Consider the following 17961-nt stretch of genomic DNA (forward strand, 5'->3'; position numbering starts at 1 on the left):
GAAAATCAGCCAACTCTGCTGTGATAGAAGTCCCATCCACATACTGACCACAGTATCTCTGCATAGCCTGAAAAAGCTGACAAATCTCACAGCCCAAAACAACTTCACAAAGACTGGGCTTGTTTATACTTTGAATGGATTTCCACGATAGGCATGTGCTGACAACCTGAATTGTTCTTTTTCTGTTAGTTTCCTTTTGATGTGAAATAACCCGTGGACAATGCACAAACATTTTGAATGGACCCAAACTATGCCACAGCTTAGATCTGACTGTTCCAGTGTATGCAGCCAAGTGACCCATCGTAGCTGATGCTTTGCTTCCCAGGAATCAGACAGATGGAAGTATATCATCAGGGATTTTGCAGTAGTGGCTATAGTGAAATTTTTCACTCTGTTGCACACTTTGCTAGAGAACTCAGATTAGCTTTGGCATCTGATCCTGTTCAGAAGCCAACTAATGACTGCAACTTCCAATCTAAGATAATATAGTCACTCTGGAGAGAGTAATATAATACACTAACTTTATTTGGCACAATGCACAGTAAAGCAGGAGACCATTTTATTATGTTACTAGTATACAGAAGACTGCGCAACTGTCTTTAAATTATATGACCCAAAATACATCAACAAAGCAATCCAGAGTTAAAAATTGCTGCTTCCTATTTGTAGCTGCTTATTGCAGCACGCAGTCTCAGTGAGATTCAGGGTTTACAATCAGATCTATAGACATTTGATTTTGTTTTACAGCGTCTGTGTCTACAAAGCAGGACCGAATGCGTAGAGTGAAACTGCTGGTGGCAAGGGCCGGACACTCGTGCTGTACAGATTTCAGGATGGGTTCAGTCTGGTCTAGCTGCCACCTGGTCCCATGGTCTGAATATCTGGCACTTTAGGGGCACTCCCAGAGGGCACCCTTCAGTTTAGCTTCATTCAAAAGGAATCTAGTTTGCGCAGCCTAAGATCACTCTGTGGTACAAACCAAAAAGCTGTATGTGAAGGTGACTGGCGGGATTGCTCCAAAAGTGCAGTCCTGGTCTGAACTAAAACGCTAATCCCAGAGATGGCTGGGATAGTTGGCTTACTGCAACGGGGTATAATAAAGCAGGCATGTGATGGATGTGAAATGTCAGCGACCTACTGCACATTGGTGACCCTTAATAGGAGCCGAGAGCCCTGTGTGCACTCTGATCTAAACACACGCTGGAAAACAGGGATGTGAGCAGCATGCTGTAACCTGGGTGCTGGCTGTACGCAAGGTCCTCTTCTTCTGCCATGAGGAGTCTGCACTTCAGATTGCTCCTTCATGATCTGAAATGCCTCACAGCCACATTGGATATAGGAACAAGAAGCCTTCCAAAAAGCACTTAGCACCAACATCCAGAAAGAGAAACAACTACATTAGCAATAATAATAATAAAGGTCAGTTGTTACACCTGCCTATTTGAATCTCAGCACCTTGCTTGCAGAAAGCCTGGGGTTTACTACGTCACAGCTGGATCCTCTAGAGGGTCTGAAAATATTTTTCTTAGCATGATAAATTTTAAAGAAATCTTGTTCATCTGTTCTAGAAAACATGTTGAGAGGGGGAAGAAAACCTCAGGGCTGTCCTGACTATATCACTGAAGAACAAATGTGTCATTACTGCTTTCTTTTGTGCTACTCCAGAATGGGGGGAGGTAAAAAAACCCCTGAACAAACAAAAAAAAAAAACCCCACAAAACAGAAACCATTTTCTCATGGGCATAACAGTCCTTTCTCGCTATCCACAATATGTCCTAGTTTTCCTATGTTTTCATCAACGCTAAGTCCTGAATCATTAGCACAGCAACAGGAGCAGAACTGGTGCCTCAAAGAATCACTAAAGCTGGACTACACATTCTGTTGGAGGAATAAACACTGATTCATCAATGTTTCAATTAAAATGGATATGATCACTTTCATAATAAGGGAAACAAAGGAGAAGATTAGAAGTCCTGGGGGAACGTAACTTCTGGTGCTAGGAGAAAAAGTCACAAGAAAACCTGTCCCAAATTGTCTGATTTAACTCAACCAAAGGCAGGGACTTCATGCAAGCGGAATGATTTAGCAAACCTCTGTTATCTGATGATGTATTCATACTAATGGACCTGAACAGCCATGTCTGCCCCTACAATCTACGGTGTTGGGGCAGCAACAGGCACACAGTATCCCACCCTGTCCAAATCTGTCACACAGGGCAATGAACAGTGTAGCCATGAACGACTGTCAGCATATTTCACAACACGAAAGCATTTGGAAGGTGAAAACCTGTGAAGCAGAAATTCAATCAGGCAAGAGGCAGAATGCTTATAAAATCATGGGGCTTTATTTACTAGTTTTACACTACTGCATCTCTACTGACCTAACTAAAGCACATTAGCAAACTGCTAATACACACAGAAATACATACAACAAGTCTATGCTTGTTGTTCTCAGAGGAACCCACAAAAAGTAAGAGCACCATGGGGATCATTTTACTTAGAAGAGGGCAGTAAAAAAATATGAGGCATGTGAGGCACAAAAGAAAAATAATGAGAGCTGTGAGATTTTGCTTTTTAAGCTGGTCATAAAAAAATAAGCTTTCAATTGACAAGGATGCTTTAAAAAGTCCACTTTCTAAATTTAACTTTGATATTGAAAAGTCTTAGGTTTTGTTCTTTTGTTTTTTTCTTTAGCATAAATTTGATAAAAAATGAGACATGATAATCCTGGCGCTACACATTTTCAAAAGGGATTTTTTAGCTCTGGCCTCTTCAGAGGATGCAGATAACGTTTGTATGGATACAAAGCCCTTGCAGAAAGAATGTTCCTTTAAGGGCAGAACTGGCTGTAGGGTTTAATATGGTAGGAACTGAGGTTCAAAATCAGCAGCATTCACATTAATAGCCATTAAATTATTTATTCCTATCAGGCTCTGGAAGGCTGTAGAAAGACTAGGTTGTTCTGAAGGGCTTAACTCTCATAAACTTTGTTGCATGAGTTACTTTCAGTTAGCGTTCTGAGGGATGTACATTCATTTTTTACGAGTCTTGAAGTACACTAAAGCCTTCTGTTCCTTCTTTCCCCAGTTTTGTGAATAGGGAAAAAAAAGTCTGTGCACCCAGTAATGTCCATATCCAGGAAGCAGCTGTGGTGGTGCAGCACAGCCCATGCTCCAAAGCAGCAGGACAGAGACCATGCAGTGTGGAAGAGGCTCCCTGAATTATTTGATCCAGTCCTTGCTACGGCACACCACCAGTTCTCAACAAAGCTCCATTTATAACCCTCTGATTTCTCTCCCTGACAACTCATACTACAAAGCTCTTTTGGAAGCCAACTGCTCCAAGAGCTACAAATCTTCTGCTTTCCAGACAAAATCTAGCCCAAAGCCCCCAGTGACACAGGCGTCAGGTTCAGGGGTCTCGAGGGACTCCTGTGGAGAGGCTCTGCAAGGAAGGCAAGCGGACTTTTCAAACAAACCGACCGCCTGCACCCCACCAGCCAGCCTAGCATGGTGCTGCTGCTGGCTACCTCACAACCATGGGAAAAGCCATGCATCACACCTTGCCTGTGAGGCCAGAGGAACAAGCAGCAGGGCCACAACAACTAACCTGAGCTGCGAAAGACACCAGCAAGGCGGTATTCTGCACTAAAAAGTTCTCAGCCTTTTTTTCCCCCACTTGTGTCCTGAGCCCTACTGCTGACCTTGATCCATTTAATTACCTCCATAACCAAATTACACTGTAGCAGAATGTAATTATGCAATCAAGTAATGAGCTATGCTTTTGCTCTTGGTCTTGTATGCAAAGCCACCTTTGAAGAGGGCAATAAAAGGACAGCGCAGCCCCATGTACCAATTACCGGCCATGATGCAGGGGCCAATGCCTGCTGGCAACTCTGATCCATCAGCTGCTTTTTGTGGGCAGCTGGCAACCTTCTCCATGCCACAGCCTCACAGCCAGTGCTGTGGGTTTCATACTGACACCACGCATAAGCTCACGACAGGCATGCTGTTGACGGGGCGGTGCTGCTGAGGATACAAACTTCTCCAGCAAGTCATCTCTGCTTCAACCACACTTATTAGAACTGACTTACGAAGAGCTGTACTGAGCCAGACCAACAGTCTGTCAGTGTCCAGCAGCAGCACTGAGGGAAAGATGTAAAACCAGAGCAAACTTGTAGTGAAAGCTCCTCCTTGCTCCCAGCAGTGGGGAGGTTGTGCCTGCTGGATCTGGCGATGGTGCCCTGGTGCTCAGGGAAAGTATCCCGCTTCCCATGGGAGTGCACAAGCGTGGTGGGCGTTGTGTGTTCAGAGCAGGGTGCAGGAGCTGACGTAGCTCCCTGAGGAGAGGCAAGAAGGGTCTGAGCTGGGAGAGGCTTCAGGGAAACATGACGGGAGGGAGGTTTTCTGATGGGGCTCAGCTGGGAGGAGTGGCTCCAGGAGTGCATTTCGCTGCCCAGCCTGGGGGAGGCTGCACCCCTGTCAGGTCTCAGCCTGTGGAGAATTCACCTGCGCTACATTAGATTTTGGGGTGGGTGGGAGGAAATGGCAAAAGAGAATGTGATATTTTAGGGAGAAAAGAAATTGCCAAACGCAGTTTTGACCATTGCGATACTTGGCTGTGCTGTGCTAGACTCACACTTACACAGGCAGTTCAGAGGGACAGAGCAGGATCAACCCCATAATGCCACAAGTAAGGGTGGAGGTTTCTCCCTTTAGGGAACCAAATGGTGCCTATCAGCAGAGCAACTGAGTATTTTCAGCTACCTCACTCACACAAGGGTCCTACGAGGGATGGAGAGAGTCCCACCACGGTGGGGAGGTAAAGGACACAGAGAAACAAGGTCAGTTGCATAAGATCCCTGGAAAGGTTGTGTCAGGTCAGAACCTGGATTTTCTGAATCCAGGCCCAATGCAAAAGCTTTTCTCTGCCCCATTCAGGCCAGTTTGGGAAGGCACTGGCATGCCAGACAGAGCAGCCACAAAATGCTGCCCTTTACGTCCAGTCTGCAGGAAAGCTCCACTCTACATGACTTTCTGAGCCCAAGAGCCCCGGCACTGAGGCACAACATTGCTGTGGCCTGCCTCTTTTTTCTGACTCTAGCAGTAGTAGCATCAATGTTTGGGAAACATAAAGTCATTCAGCAGCGATGCCAAGCACACACATATCAAAAAGCCCTGAAAGGTCCATGGAAATTAATTCCCTATCATCAAGAGCAGCTTCCCCCTTTGCAAAGATAAACAGCTTTTTATGTATGCAGTATATGTGCTAGCATGTATTCAACAGCTGACAATGTTCAGCCTCCAGTGTAACTTGTCAAAGCCCGATATGCCTTCCTTTAATCAATGTGGCAAGCTCCTGAACACCATGTGCTTCAAGCAGTGGGCCATTGTCCCTGTAGGCAAAAGAATGAAGAGCACTGTCATTCTCGCTGCTGCACTTCGACACATGCAGCTCCCAGCGATCAAAAGCCAAAACAGAGCTGGATGCAGCTCAAAGCTTCAGCAGCACAATCCCTCTGAGCTGTGGCTCCTCGAAAGGCCCCAAGATGAGGGGCTGCAGCGTCCCTCGGCTCCATGTGAAGACGCAAACCAGAGAAAGCGATGACAGGCAATGCAGGATGGCCACAGTGCTTCAAGGGCCTCTTCTTGGCCCAGTTCTAATTGTGCCGTTTCTTGCTGTTCATTTTGAACTGAATAGGATGAGGATCATCCCAGCATGAATCATTCATAAAGGAAATTCCCCCTGTACTAGCCGCTCCACACCCCTATGCAATGCTGGGACAAAGGATGAATCTGCATGAACAGTGAGTAGAATATTGTGCGGTTAGGAAAATTTGTGGCCAGATACTCAGGAGCGTTTATAAGGAGAATTGCTGAAACCAGACAATTTCTGAAAATCTGATGACCACAGAGCAGCTGGGGGTACCTGAGGTGTGGCAGGCAATCCCGCAGCTCCAGAAGCCATTTGAAAGCTGAAGGTGTGCACTCAGGGACAGGGCACCAGGGAGATGTGTCGGCATTCACAGGTCATGCAGAACAACTGCAGTGACTGCACATTCAGGAGAAATGTGCTGGGGACAGCAGGGAAGCACAGTGATTTCATCTTCATCATATCCGACAATAGCCCCTTCAGGGATGACCCTGCAGGGTGTCTCTTCTTAGGGCTGTTTGGGCTGGGAAAGGGATGTGCTCTCTCCCATGCTTTTCAGGATGTCAGTTTGCTCTAAAATCCCCAAATAACTTGTCTCTTTTCAGTCTCATAATAAGGGCAATGCCACATCATACCGACTTCCTCCCCTTCTTTCCACCCATAACTTAACATTATCCTTTTTCCACTTCTGATTCCTCCTTCCCTATTCCCTGGCACTTTATTTCACCACAGCAAGCTTCTGTTCCTGAGCCACAGTTTTACACAAATGAAATCACCCAGAAATTCCTCTGCTCTGCCGGATACTTCAGGCACAGGTCAGGCTATACCATACACTAAAAAAATTTTGACACAAACCCCCTTCTGTTTCAACTTCAACTGACTGTAAGAAGCAACTTTTCTTTGGCCACTTCCATCATACAGAAATGTGAAACAGGAAAAGGGCTTTTTAAGTGTAATGAGAAAGGGACATACTGTTCTCACATTGGAAACTTTGCTGGCATGACGGAGCAAGAAAGTAACAGGACCAAGGTCATTGTCAATGTCTCGTCCCAACACAGAGAGCCTCAGCCCCAGCAGTCAGCAAGAAATCGCCAAGTGCTGCACAGGTGAAGTAAGTTTCATGCACAACTACTACCCTCTCTCGTGCAATCCTGCATCACGGTGTAGATCAGAGACAGACAGAACCCCTTTGGCTGGCAGCCTAATCACATGGGACAGCACTGGAGCTAGGAGTTGTGAACTGGTCCAGCCTGGGCTAAGAGGGCACCTCATGCCCACCATGGGGTGGCACAGGGGTTTCCCGTCCCCTCCTCGCTCTCACATGTGCAGTCCTTGGTACATAAGCAGCCCTCATCACCTCCCCTCAGTCCTACTGGCAGGAATTTGGGAAAGCGCCTCTGAAGAAGCAGATATTCAGGCTCTGCACTTCTCAAACCACCCTGAGAGCCGGCAGGGATCCTCCTGGGGGGACCTTCCGCAGCCCTGACCCACCCGCAGGCAAGCCGGTCAGCCCCACAGCTCGGCCATCCCTACTGCCTCGTGGGACGTGGGAGCTCTTGCCGCACTGTGCTAAGGCTTATCCGTGCCCGTCACTCCCCTGCAGGAAATACAGACATATGCAGCAAACATATATATTCAGTGTGTCCTAGCGCATCAGTACTGTACAGGTGCTGCAGAAAAAGGCTGGATAAGTTGAGCACATGCTGCATTTTAGATCCACCAGGCTGACTCGTATATCCTGTGTCACCTACACACGTGCAGTGGCTGCTTGTGTGGATTTCTGGAGATTTGCCACCCTGGATGAAACCTCAGCAACGGCCAAACCTCTCCGCTTCTGCCTGGGGGAAATTTTGGTGTGGTAAAGGAGCGCCCTGTCCTCCTGCTGCACTTCTGCAGCCAGGAACCCCCGGGTCTACCCCTCAACTCCTCCACACCACACGCAACCCTCACAACAGCTGGTAAGTGGTGCAGAGACGTGGCTCCTGCCCGAACACATGACAGTTTATTGCTGTTGCTGTCAACTCACTCTGTTGAAAATAATCCCAACGGCAACAGCAAGAATCTTTGGCCAAACAGGTTAATTTCCATGAAAAAGCTGTTTCCAAGGAAGGACTGAGTTAAGACGCGGCATGCAGCAACTGACAGTCAGAAGCAACCGTACTCAGAAATTCAGACCCTGAGTGCATCGCCAGGACTGAACGGGGTTTGCACATAATGGCCCCAGTGCAAGGAGGCTGTCAGCGCCCTTAGGAGAAAAGGAAAGAGCAGGAGAGCAGAGCTTACTTGCTATGGCCTGGCTGCTCTCCTCTGCAGCATGCACTGATGGCAGTCCCAGAGCTGGGAGTGCACTGTGTGCAGCCCCATGCTCACATGGAAAAGATAATTGGAAATTGAAACACAAATCAACCTCAAAAACACTGCCCCCCCAAAAAAGATAATCCCACTGATTTGGCAGTGTGGACTTATATCCTCTACCCCTCAGCACTGGCACACATGGAGTAGCAAAAGCATTTTTTTCTCTTAGTAGGAAATTGCTTTCATAGAATCATCCCCCCCAGCTACTGGGTCTGTCACATCTTTAGCCTAAAAATACAACAACAGATATGTAAAACATGCCTAGACCACTGCAAGCAGACAGACACATCTCCTCTCTTCTGTTTATCCCTGTATTTAAGAGCAGGTCACTAGAGAGAACTTTAGTAACTCCTGCTCATCAATTCCTACCTTATCCAAAACCCAGTCTTCCCAGGAAAACCACACCGAGACTAGACCTTGGCCTCAGCAAAGGCAACGTCGCCACTGGTGAGAGAAAGCAAGAGAACGCAAACTCCTAACCCAGCTCAGGATCCAGCAGATACATTCAGGTCCTTGTTTCCGATCTGCCCTCTCTTTATTAAAACTGATACAGCCATGCGCCACAAAAAAAAAAAAAAAAAAAAAAAAAGAAAGAAAGAAAGAAAAGAAATCTTAAAAAATAATCTGGGCAGGGTCTGAAATGGATGGAAAAGGCAACAGAGGAAGGAGTGTGGCTGGCAGAGCCAGCCTGCATGTCCTGTCACACCAGGGCGGCTCTGTGACAAAGCAGGGGACCTGACAGCTCCAGCAGAAAGGCACATTTTTAATAGAGGATCTCTGCACAGACAGCAAGTTTGGTGCCAGCGGGTTACATGGTTTGTGCTTTTTAGGTTTGATTTTGTCCAAATTCATATACTCATTGAGAGAATGAAAGTGGTGTTGCAGTTTGGTCTGTCTGTGAGGATTTCATTGCAGTGTGTGTGTCTCCTCATCGTTTAGGGGCACAGAAACCAGGGACTAGAGGAGAATTTAGGATGTCAGAGTAATCCCTCTTGTAAGTAAGGGAGTATTTAGGGCAATGATTCCCAAAGTCTGAATATTTTACTGATGTTGTGGAGACAGGAAAAAACACTGACATGCATTGTCTCCATCTTGGAAGAAAGCATCAGGGATCTCATCAGATTCTGAACGTTCACCTTGGCCTGATGGTGCCTGTGCGAAGCTGCAACCATTTTGGTGTTCGGTGAAGACACCGAAGGTTGTTCTTGGAAGGTTTCTACTTCTGCCAGGGAGGGGACAGGTTGTAGCTGGTTGTGGCTGACAGCAGCATTTCCCGGCTGTTCTGTCAATACAGGTATAATATTAATTGCAATTTTCACTGCCTTCAAAGACGACAAATACACTACCCACAGATGGGTAAAACTTTTCTGATCTCCCCTGACCTTGAAGATCCCTTGACAAAACTTTCCTCTGTATTTTAAATGCTGTTTCTATATTATTGATGCACCCTTCAGTCACGCGTAGTGAAATCCTTTAGCCATTCAGAATATTGAAGATTGGCTATTTGGACAGGTGACAAGCCCATTTCTGCTAAGCCAATATTTTTCAAATCAAGAGTCACCAAGCAGTGGCAATAAGAGTGAAACAAGATGAGAGCTGGAGACATCACGCCGGCTCCCAGCTGATTTCCTGAGTGTCCTGCCAGCCAGAGTGTGCTTCTGCGCTTGATTAATTTAAATTGGGAGTTTCTGAAAACAAGAAGTGTCACACTCAGCTTCTAATCAGAGCGTAAAGGTCCCACAACTGATCAGCAGGCAGTGAACGCTCAACTGCACTGCAAGATACTCATTCTTCCGAGATCTTTTGCCAATAATGATATTTTCACTGTGCAGCTCTTTAAACCAAGACAAATAACCTCAAGAGCAGGGCAAATAACCTCTCACAACTGTGGCTCCCAAGTAATTACTCCAGGGACCTCTGTGCCGTGACAGCCCCACTCCAGGCACAGCCCCTGCAGCTGGCTTTTCCTGCAGGACGGAGCTGCAATGGAGCCTGGCACTGCCTGTCCGAGCATCCCACTAGTCCTTCCAGCTGCTTTCTATGGTCCCTCTACTTGTTCGAGTTTCCATCTGAATTTGGGAAGATGGACTTTTCTTTATCCTGCGTATTCCTGGCCGCAGGCTATCCAGCCACCATGAAAATACAAACCAGTGGCTAACAGAAACGGCTACTACTAAAAGGCTTCTTGCTACATTACTTTTTATACAGACTCTCATTTTACTTCGAAACAGCCACCTTTTTCTAACGCATGTAGGCACACTCAGTAAGCTGTGAAAGTACAACTTTATTACCAAGGATTTACCTCAAAGGGCAAAACTGAGCCAAAAATCAATTCAGGTTTGCTGACAAAAAGCAAAATGCTAATACTGGTGTTAGGGAATCAAAACGTCACTCCTTAGCACCTGCATGAATATTAATCACCTAATTTTTTACATCATATTTTCCTTTCCTTTGCTCCACAGCTACTTTGCAGAGCAGCCCATACCTTTCTAAGTTTGGCCTGGAACTAATCCATGCCATTTTCTGTGCCAGATGTGGATTCAGGTTTGAGGGTCAGAGGCCCTTGGCATTAAAATTAATTGATTTTGAGTGGTTCCTTGAATTTTGCCATCCGCTCAGTAATAAGCCCCAGGTTTAATGGCTTCAGATCTGTATATGTAATGTCACAGTGGATGGCCACAAGTGGAAATCTGGCCCTGGATTTTTAGACCTAAAAGCATTGGTCTTTCCTACTTTAATTACTGTTATAGACAGACTGTACCAGAGTACAGCACATGCTTGGATGCCCATCTCCCAAGGCAGATATTTAGCAGTTTTGACATGTAGTTTGTTTACTTACTAAGATTATGAAACAGCTTTGGCACCTAGCTCCCTCTGAGCGTCAAAGGGAATTAGGCACCTAAGTCATTTAAGCACGTCTGTAAATCCCGCAAAGCCTCCGTAAGCATCTTTCCACATCCAAATACTACTGGAAATCTGTGTTGTAATGTAGATGAAGTAGAAGATGCATAAAGATCTGTAAGTAATCTAACTGTTAGTGTAAAGACTTATAAGTGGCTATGATATGTTATATACCCAGGGCTCTAATAATAACAGGATGTGGTATGAGCCTTGATTCTAATGCAACAAAAAAATATAAACAAATTTCTGTGTGAAAAATTGGATCATAATTATTATCCTGGTCCAAAACCATATGAAAACCTTCAGCCTCATCTGAGCAACCAGGCAGACTACAGAAGAGCCATCTCATAGAGGCACTAAGCATTGGCAGCACTTTTTTGTCTGGTCCTGACGGCCCTGCAGCAAAGCCCGACAGCCAGGGCTGGGAGCACATCCTCTCTGCAGTGGAGGCATTAAACTTGGCTGTGCTCGCTCTCACTGTTTGAACTCTTTCAAGGGGATATGTGCTTCTGTGATTAAGTGGGCTTATTAACAGTGCTCAATGACTTGTAATGCCATTGGTAACCAACAGGTCCCAAAAAGTGGAATAAGAGGAATTGAACAGAGTTAAAATACACAGACTGTCTACAGCCCGTCATCCCAGGTCAGCAACGTGCCTGTGCCTACAGCCTGCTATGCATATATAGAAATTAATTCAGTGACTGCAGATGTACAGACAAGGACAGAATACGATTCTAAATGTCTTTGCTTAGAAGACACTCAAGCAGTCAATCATTGTTTTAATGTGAAAATACTGCTGTCATATAAATCACTGACTTCAGGGCCAGGAAGTATCTCTAGAGACCTCAAATCTGCCTATCTGTTCTGAAGCAGGAGCAAATGTACCAAAACCAGTCCTTACAGATATTTGCCTAACGTGGTCTTAAACGTGCACAATATCCTTACCGACTTGGTCCAGTGCTCCCCTAGCTAGTGAAACTGTTCTTCCTTTGTTGCTGAGAGTTAAACCTGTTGTTTTTTGCCATTCCCACAATGGTCACACAGAACAATTGGTCACAACCTTCCTAAGAACAATTTCTGTGTCTGTGAATGCTGCTCTCATGTCTGTCTGTCATCCTTTACGCCTCTGTGCCACACTTGACGTTCTCTCTTCTAAGAAAAAACAAAATAAATGCACGCCATCCTCCCAATATTTCATATTTTTCCCTCCAAACCTTAGTGTTTTCCTCTGGACCTCTTTTTTCCTCCTTGCCTTCTTTTTTTCTAGTTTTCCTGCAGTTTTCTTAAGCACAGTGCCCAGATCTGGCTCCAGTCCTCCACCTGAGGAGCAGAATAACAACCCCTTCCCAATGGCATCCATTCAGAGCCAGAATGAAAGGTGCCTTTTTTACAAGCTTCCCATGCAATCTTGACTCATGTTCAATTTGTGGTCCACTCTCAGTTCCTGTTTTTTTCCTGCAGCATTGCTGCCTTCAGTATTTTTCATTCTTTATCTGTGCACTTAACTTTTCTTTCTAGAGTATAGCTCATGAGAAACTCATCTTTACTGAATTCTACTCTATTTATTTTGGACTACTTCTCCAACGTATCAAGGTGATACTTGAATTCTGACTACATCCTTCAAAGTGAATCCCGATTTGGCACAATCCACACATTTTTCTAGGAGTATGGTCTGCTATCACATGCACCATTAATGAAAACATTGGCTTGAACTAGACTCATGACAAACTGCTCAAGACTTCTCAGAGTCTTTTCCCTGTTTAACTGCAACACAGTGCTATGCGCTGAGGGTGACTTTTGCAAGTATGCACCCTCCCACCTCACATTAGTTTAATCCAGCCCACCTTTTACCCGGATAGGAGATCCTGGTGGAGACTTCTCAAAAGACTTACTAATATCATAGTGCATAGCATTCCCATTCCTTCCCTTCTGTCTGTTAGGTCAGTTAGCTGCTCTGCCAATGAAGGCAGCTGCATTGGTTTGAAATGATCTGCTGTAGCATCTCACGTGCTTTATACTAATACAAGATCACAGTCCTGGAAGAAGCAAGCAGAGCTCATCACCCTGCGTCCTGACTGCAGTCACTGGGTAGACGCAATGGGACTGAGAGCAGAGTAAGGACTGGGTTTTTCAAACTTGTATGCTTTTTAGATACATAAATCTCTTCTGTTCAGAAATATGGGTTCAGGCAGTTAATAATGGTACTGGAGTGTGAAAAAATCGAGGTAAGTCTATAAAAAGTGGATGGACTTTCATGCAGCTAATCCTTTATACAGAATTTTCTTTGCTGTATTCTCCAGCTGCTTAATAACTATTTCCCCTTGGAACAGCCCCTCTGCATCCTTGCTTTCTCTTTTTTTTTTCTAACCCATCTTCAGTTAAATCTTCCCAACCCAGCTCTCCTTTGAGAGTGGGTTTGAAGGCTGCCTAGCTAAGTGATTCGCCCAAAGTGCTCCATTTGACAGAGGCGGGCTATGAGAGCTGGGACGAAGGGCAAGCCCCGAGGGGAAGCAGCAAACAGGTCCCTGGAACTGGTTCAGATTTTGTTAATGAGCCTGGCAGGTGAATGGACGAAGCCAAGTGTCTATTTGGCTTATCAGCAAGGACCCTTTCTAACCTCTAGTTAATTGGCTTTTATTGATTTTGAGGACATGAGAAATTTCTGTGAGATTCTGAGCAATTTTAGGGGATATGCTGGACCTCTGATCAGTTTGGATTCTCCCCCACCCAGCACCTAAGATTCCTCTATTTTTCTCTCTCCTGGGCTCAAGTTTCACCTTTTTCCAGGGCTGAAGACACACATGTGGTGAGAAGAAGGACTGGAGACAGGAGACAGATGCCATGTTCTTGAGAGCTGTCTAAGAGAAATCTGGGTGAGCATTCAAGACCAGGCAATAGGCAGGATGCTACATGTACCCAGTCCACCCAGACCTGTAGAGACAGGCTTGTGTCCAAATTGCTGTGCCAATCCTCTGCAAAAGCAAGCTGCGTAGCACCTGGCCCACAGGTCTGGGCTGTACTAGGTGCTCCTGTGGCTCTGTCACACCATCATTATTTGCTGCATGTTTCTTCAGTTCAAAGTCCTTGAAATAATGAGGGTTGTGCTGAAGCCCAGTGGTGATGATTTTAGAGCATGGGACCGAGTGTTGCTTGCCCTGGGTTATAGCTTGTGGGGGTGTAAGAGGATTTTGGAGGACTGCACAAGGATTGGAAGAAACCAAACCTGGCCTACTCTCTCCTCCATACTGCCTCCTGGGGAATGGTCGCCACTCCCACAGCCCCAGGGGAACCAGGTGGTTCACTCCAAAAAAGAGCTTGGGAGGGAGCTGCCATCCATTCAGTGTGAGTAACTGGGGAAACTGGGCCAGGGAGCACGATGGAGAGCTAAATTACCTGATGGCACAACAAATGGGGCAGGGTTGGCAGATTATCTCAATGCTATCTGCTGAAGAATTTTTTTTTTTTTGTCTACCCTGAATGGGCAAGCTACAGGATGAGATGGGAATACAGGGTTGACCTATTCTGGTAGTTGCTGTGCTTTGGTTTTTTATTATCGCAAGAAAGCTGAATCTTGCTGTGTCTGCCATACTAATGATGCAAGAGGCACCACAAATGACTGAGTTTTGTGAACTCCAAAGCAAGGGTTGACATAGAATAACAAAAAATAAAAAAGCAAAGGAGGAAGCTGACAAGACATGCTCTGTTCATTTACTTGACACGAGTAGTTTGGTTTTTAATTATGCATGCCACTACTTCACAGGATGCTGGGGACCATTCCACCGCAGCTTATTCTGAGAAGTAATTTAATTCTGAGTAACAGGAATCCTCACTGCTGCTCTGCTAAATCCTTGTTTGAGATTGAAATAGGAAGTATCACTGGCATACGAGTGGACAGGCTCCGAGTGAGCCAGGGAAACATATATGGATACATACATATGCTACACAGGCACTCAATACAGTGACAGTTATCTACTAGTCATGAGGTCTGTAAATGAAATGAAATGATTACACCAACTTCAACCACTAAAAATTTAACCTGTAAGTGCATGAAAATGTGTACTTGCACAGGCAAATACATACTACAATGCCTCTGTTCAGCATAAGTCTTGCAGACCTAAATAGTAGATAAATTATATTATTAAACATAAGACTGCAGAGCTGCCATCTGAGGGCTCTGCAGTCAGAGAGGAGACCAGGGATCCTGTTTCTCATCCTCCAGCAGTCTCAGCCTTCAGCTGGGACAACAGTGTCTAATGCCAGACACCGAGTGTCAGGGCAGAACAGAGAGAAAAGCATGCCCTTTGAGCTTTTGATGATTTTTACCATTATCTGCAACTAATATTTGGGCCCTGCTGAGACCAAGAGGATATTGGTTACTGAATCAAGGGCAGGGGAGGAAGGAAAAAATATTTGCAAAAACCTAGTGACATGGTAATTTCAAATCACTGCCTCTGGGTGCTGTGCTAATGAACAACAGGGAGACCAGTTGTGCAGAGTTCAGCTCAGTATTGATCCTGACAGACTGGAAAATCCTTTTCATGTCTGAAAGGGCACAAACTGTCAAAACCATCAAGGATGTCTTCAGACTGTATTTCCCCATTTTTGTTTGCCATCAACAAGTCCAAGTTAATACCCATATTGGACGCAGATAACACCAGCCACAGATCTTACTTCTTCCATGCAAGTTCTCTTACTGTATGTAGGAGTTGCCACATCAGATATGACCAGGGGGTGTCCAATAAAACATCCCCTCTCTGAGCAGCACAAGCTGCTTCAGAGAGCATGCAAGTGCTCCCACCATGGCAGTAATGGCATAACTTGCCTCAAGGAAAATTTGCTCTGTAGCCTCAAAATTTAAAGGTTGGCTTAAATACAAATTCATTGTATCAATTCAGCTCCTGGGGAAGCCAAACCCACAGCTGCAGTGCTTTTGAACCTCCATGTCCTACCACAAAGCAGTTCATTGCAGAAAAGCAGATTGAACTGATGCATAAAAAGGTAATAGATTTCTAAGTAATAGAAGGGAAGATAATCTGGCCTATAAAGGGCCATCATAAAAAATGTCACACACTGACCAAGGACGGAAAATGACACTGGCAGGTCTGCCCTGACACATCGCAGCTGCAAGGATAAAAAAAAAAAGTAAGCAAAGAAATGTTACCACCCCATCAGACCTGCTATTTGTGTCCACAAGGCCGTGACTTCTGCAGCTCCATGTGGACATCCCCACTGCAGGGTGGCCCCGATCCCGCAAAACAGGAGGCTCTGCCTGAGGAGTTTCTCCTGTCCCTCCTGAGCGGGAGTGGGACGGCTGGATTAACCTTGAGCAGCACGTTTGATGTGCATGGAAACCCTGCCAAGGCAGCCTGTCACTTATTAAGAGCATTTGTCAAGGTTGTTAAACAACCTTGACAACAAACCCACAGGCGGCAGCAGCAGCAGAAGGGGGCCTGCGACGGTCCCTGGATTTGCTTTATTAAATGTAGCCTCATTTGATTCAAACATGAAATGTACTGGCTGTGATCTGTCCTGTCTGAGGGCTGCTATGGTTTAAGAACCATAGCCTGCACAGGGGGCTGGTTATCACCTATGGAAAATATTCCCAAATCCTCCCAGGAGAATCATAGAATCGTTTAGGTTGGAAAAGACTTTTAAGATCATCCAGTCCAACCATTAACCTAACATTACCAAGTCCACACTAAACCAATTAAGGGCAGACTAGACTAAACCATGTCCCAGAGTGCCACGTCTACCCGTTTTTTGAATGCTTCCAGGGATGGTGACTCCACCATCTCTCTGGGCAGCCTGTTCCAATGCTCAAGCATTCCAATGCTCTACCCTTTCTGTGAAGAAATTTTTCCTAATATCCAATCTAAACCTCCCCTGGTGCAGCTTGAGCCCATTTCCTCTCATCCTGTCACTAACTACTTGGGAGAAGAGACCAACACCCACCTCGCTACAACCTCCTTTCAGGTAGTTGTAGAGAGCGATAAGGTCTCCCCTCAGCCTCCTCTTCTCCAGACTAAACAACCCCAGTTCCCTCAGCCGCTCCTCATAAGACCTGTGCTCCAGACCCTTCACCAGAACACCCCACACATGCTGGCAAGGCACCTTGTTCCTTCCCAGTGCCTTAAACCCTCTCCTCTGCCCCATCCTCCGAGTTGCACTGGGGCTTTGCAAGGAGGATCCTCCCTCCCTTTTCAGTCTTTCCATCTGCTGGTGAGGACAGGCCAAGGGACAGCTCCCCAGATGTGCTCACCAGTTTCGAGACAGCAGGGCTGGATTAACTTGGCAAGGAGGGAGGTCACATCTGGAAAGCCTCTGCGGTGCATGCTCCACACCCGTGCACCCACCTTCCCATCCCCATCCCCACCACGGCTACAGCCAGCCCTGCCTGCCCGAGAAACGGGGCTGTATGACTGACTTTGGGATCTCCAGAGTACATACACATCTCATTTTCTCAGGCTCTTGTACGGTGGAGCTAATGAATGACAAATAAGCAAAGCACAGCATTGCCTAAAAAACTCCAAAGCTTAGAAGAAACTTCTTCCATTGAAAACTGCTTCATCATGTCGTGGTTTAGCCACGTGTGTGGCTTGCACAGAGTTCCAGTGAGAGGTCTGAGGTGTGGGTCTGTGCCTCTGTGCCATCCCTGGCTTTGGGTGTTCCAGCGGACAGCGGGCACCCCAATCTCATCTGCTCTCCCCAAACTGTTATCAAGCTGTCGTGCTTGTGTGGCACCAAGAGCTCCGCAGAACAGAACAATTTTGCAGCCACCCCTTATTGCTTTGCTCATTCAAGTCTGGAAAGCAGCTCGATGACAGGCAGGAAGAACCTACACAAGGAGATTTTGGACAGCAGAGGTGCTCTAGGCAAAGGCTTAACCTGACCTACTGCCTGAAAGATGAGGCTAATAAAACAGAGACGAAAACAGTCCTAACCACAGGAGCAACCACTGGACGTCAGTTAGTCCCAAAGGATTGTCCCCATGTACCACGCAGCTCTTCTTCAACACAAACTGTTAGTTAAGAAGATATTTTTGGTTACTTTTCCT

General features: G+C 46.0%; 1 protein-coding gene across 2 annotated transcripts in view; it reads right to left on the reverse strand.

Annotated features, from left to right (window-relative positions):
• The window catches only part of FGF12 (fibroblast growth factor 12), a 151156-nt gene that overhangs the window by 19703 nt on the left and 113492 nt on the right, over nt 1-17961 (reverse strand). The window lies entirely within an intron of this gene.

The sequence above is a fragment of the Pelecanus crispus genome, chromosome 9 (assembly GCF_030463565.1).
Source record: "Pelecanus crispus isolate bPelCri1 chromosome 9, bPelCri1.pri, whole genome shotgun sequence".
NCBI classification, from domain to species: domain Eukaryota; kingdom Metazoa; phylum Chordata; class Aves; order Pelecaniformes; family Pelecanidae; genus Pelecanus; species Pelecanus crispus.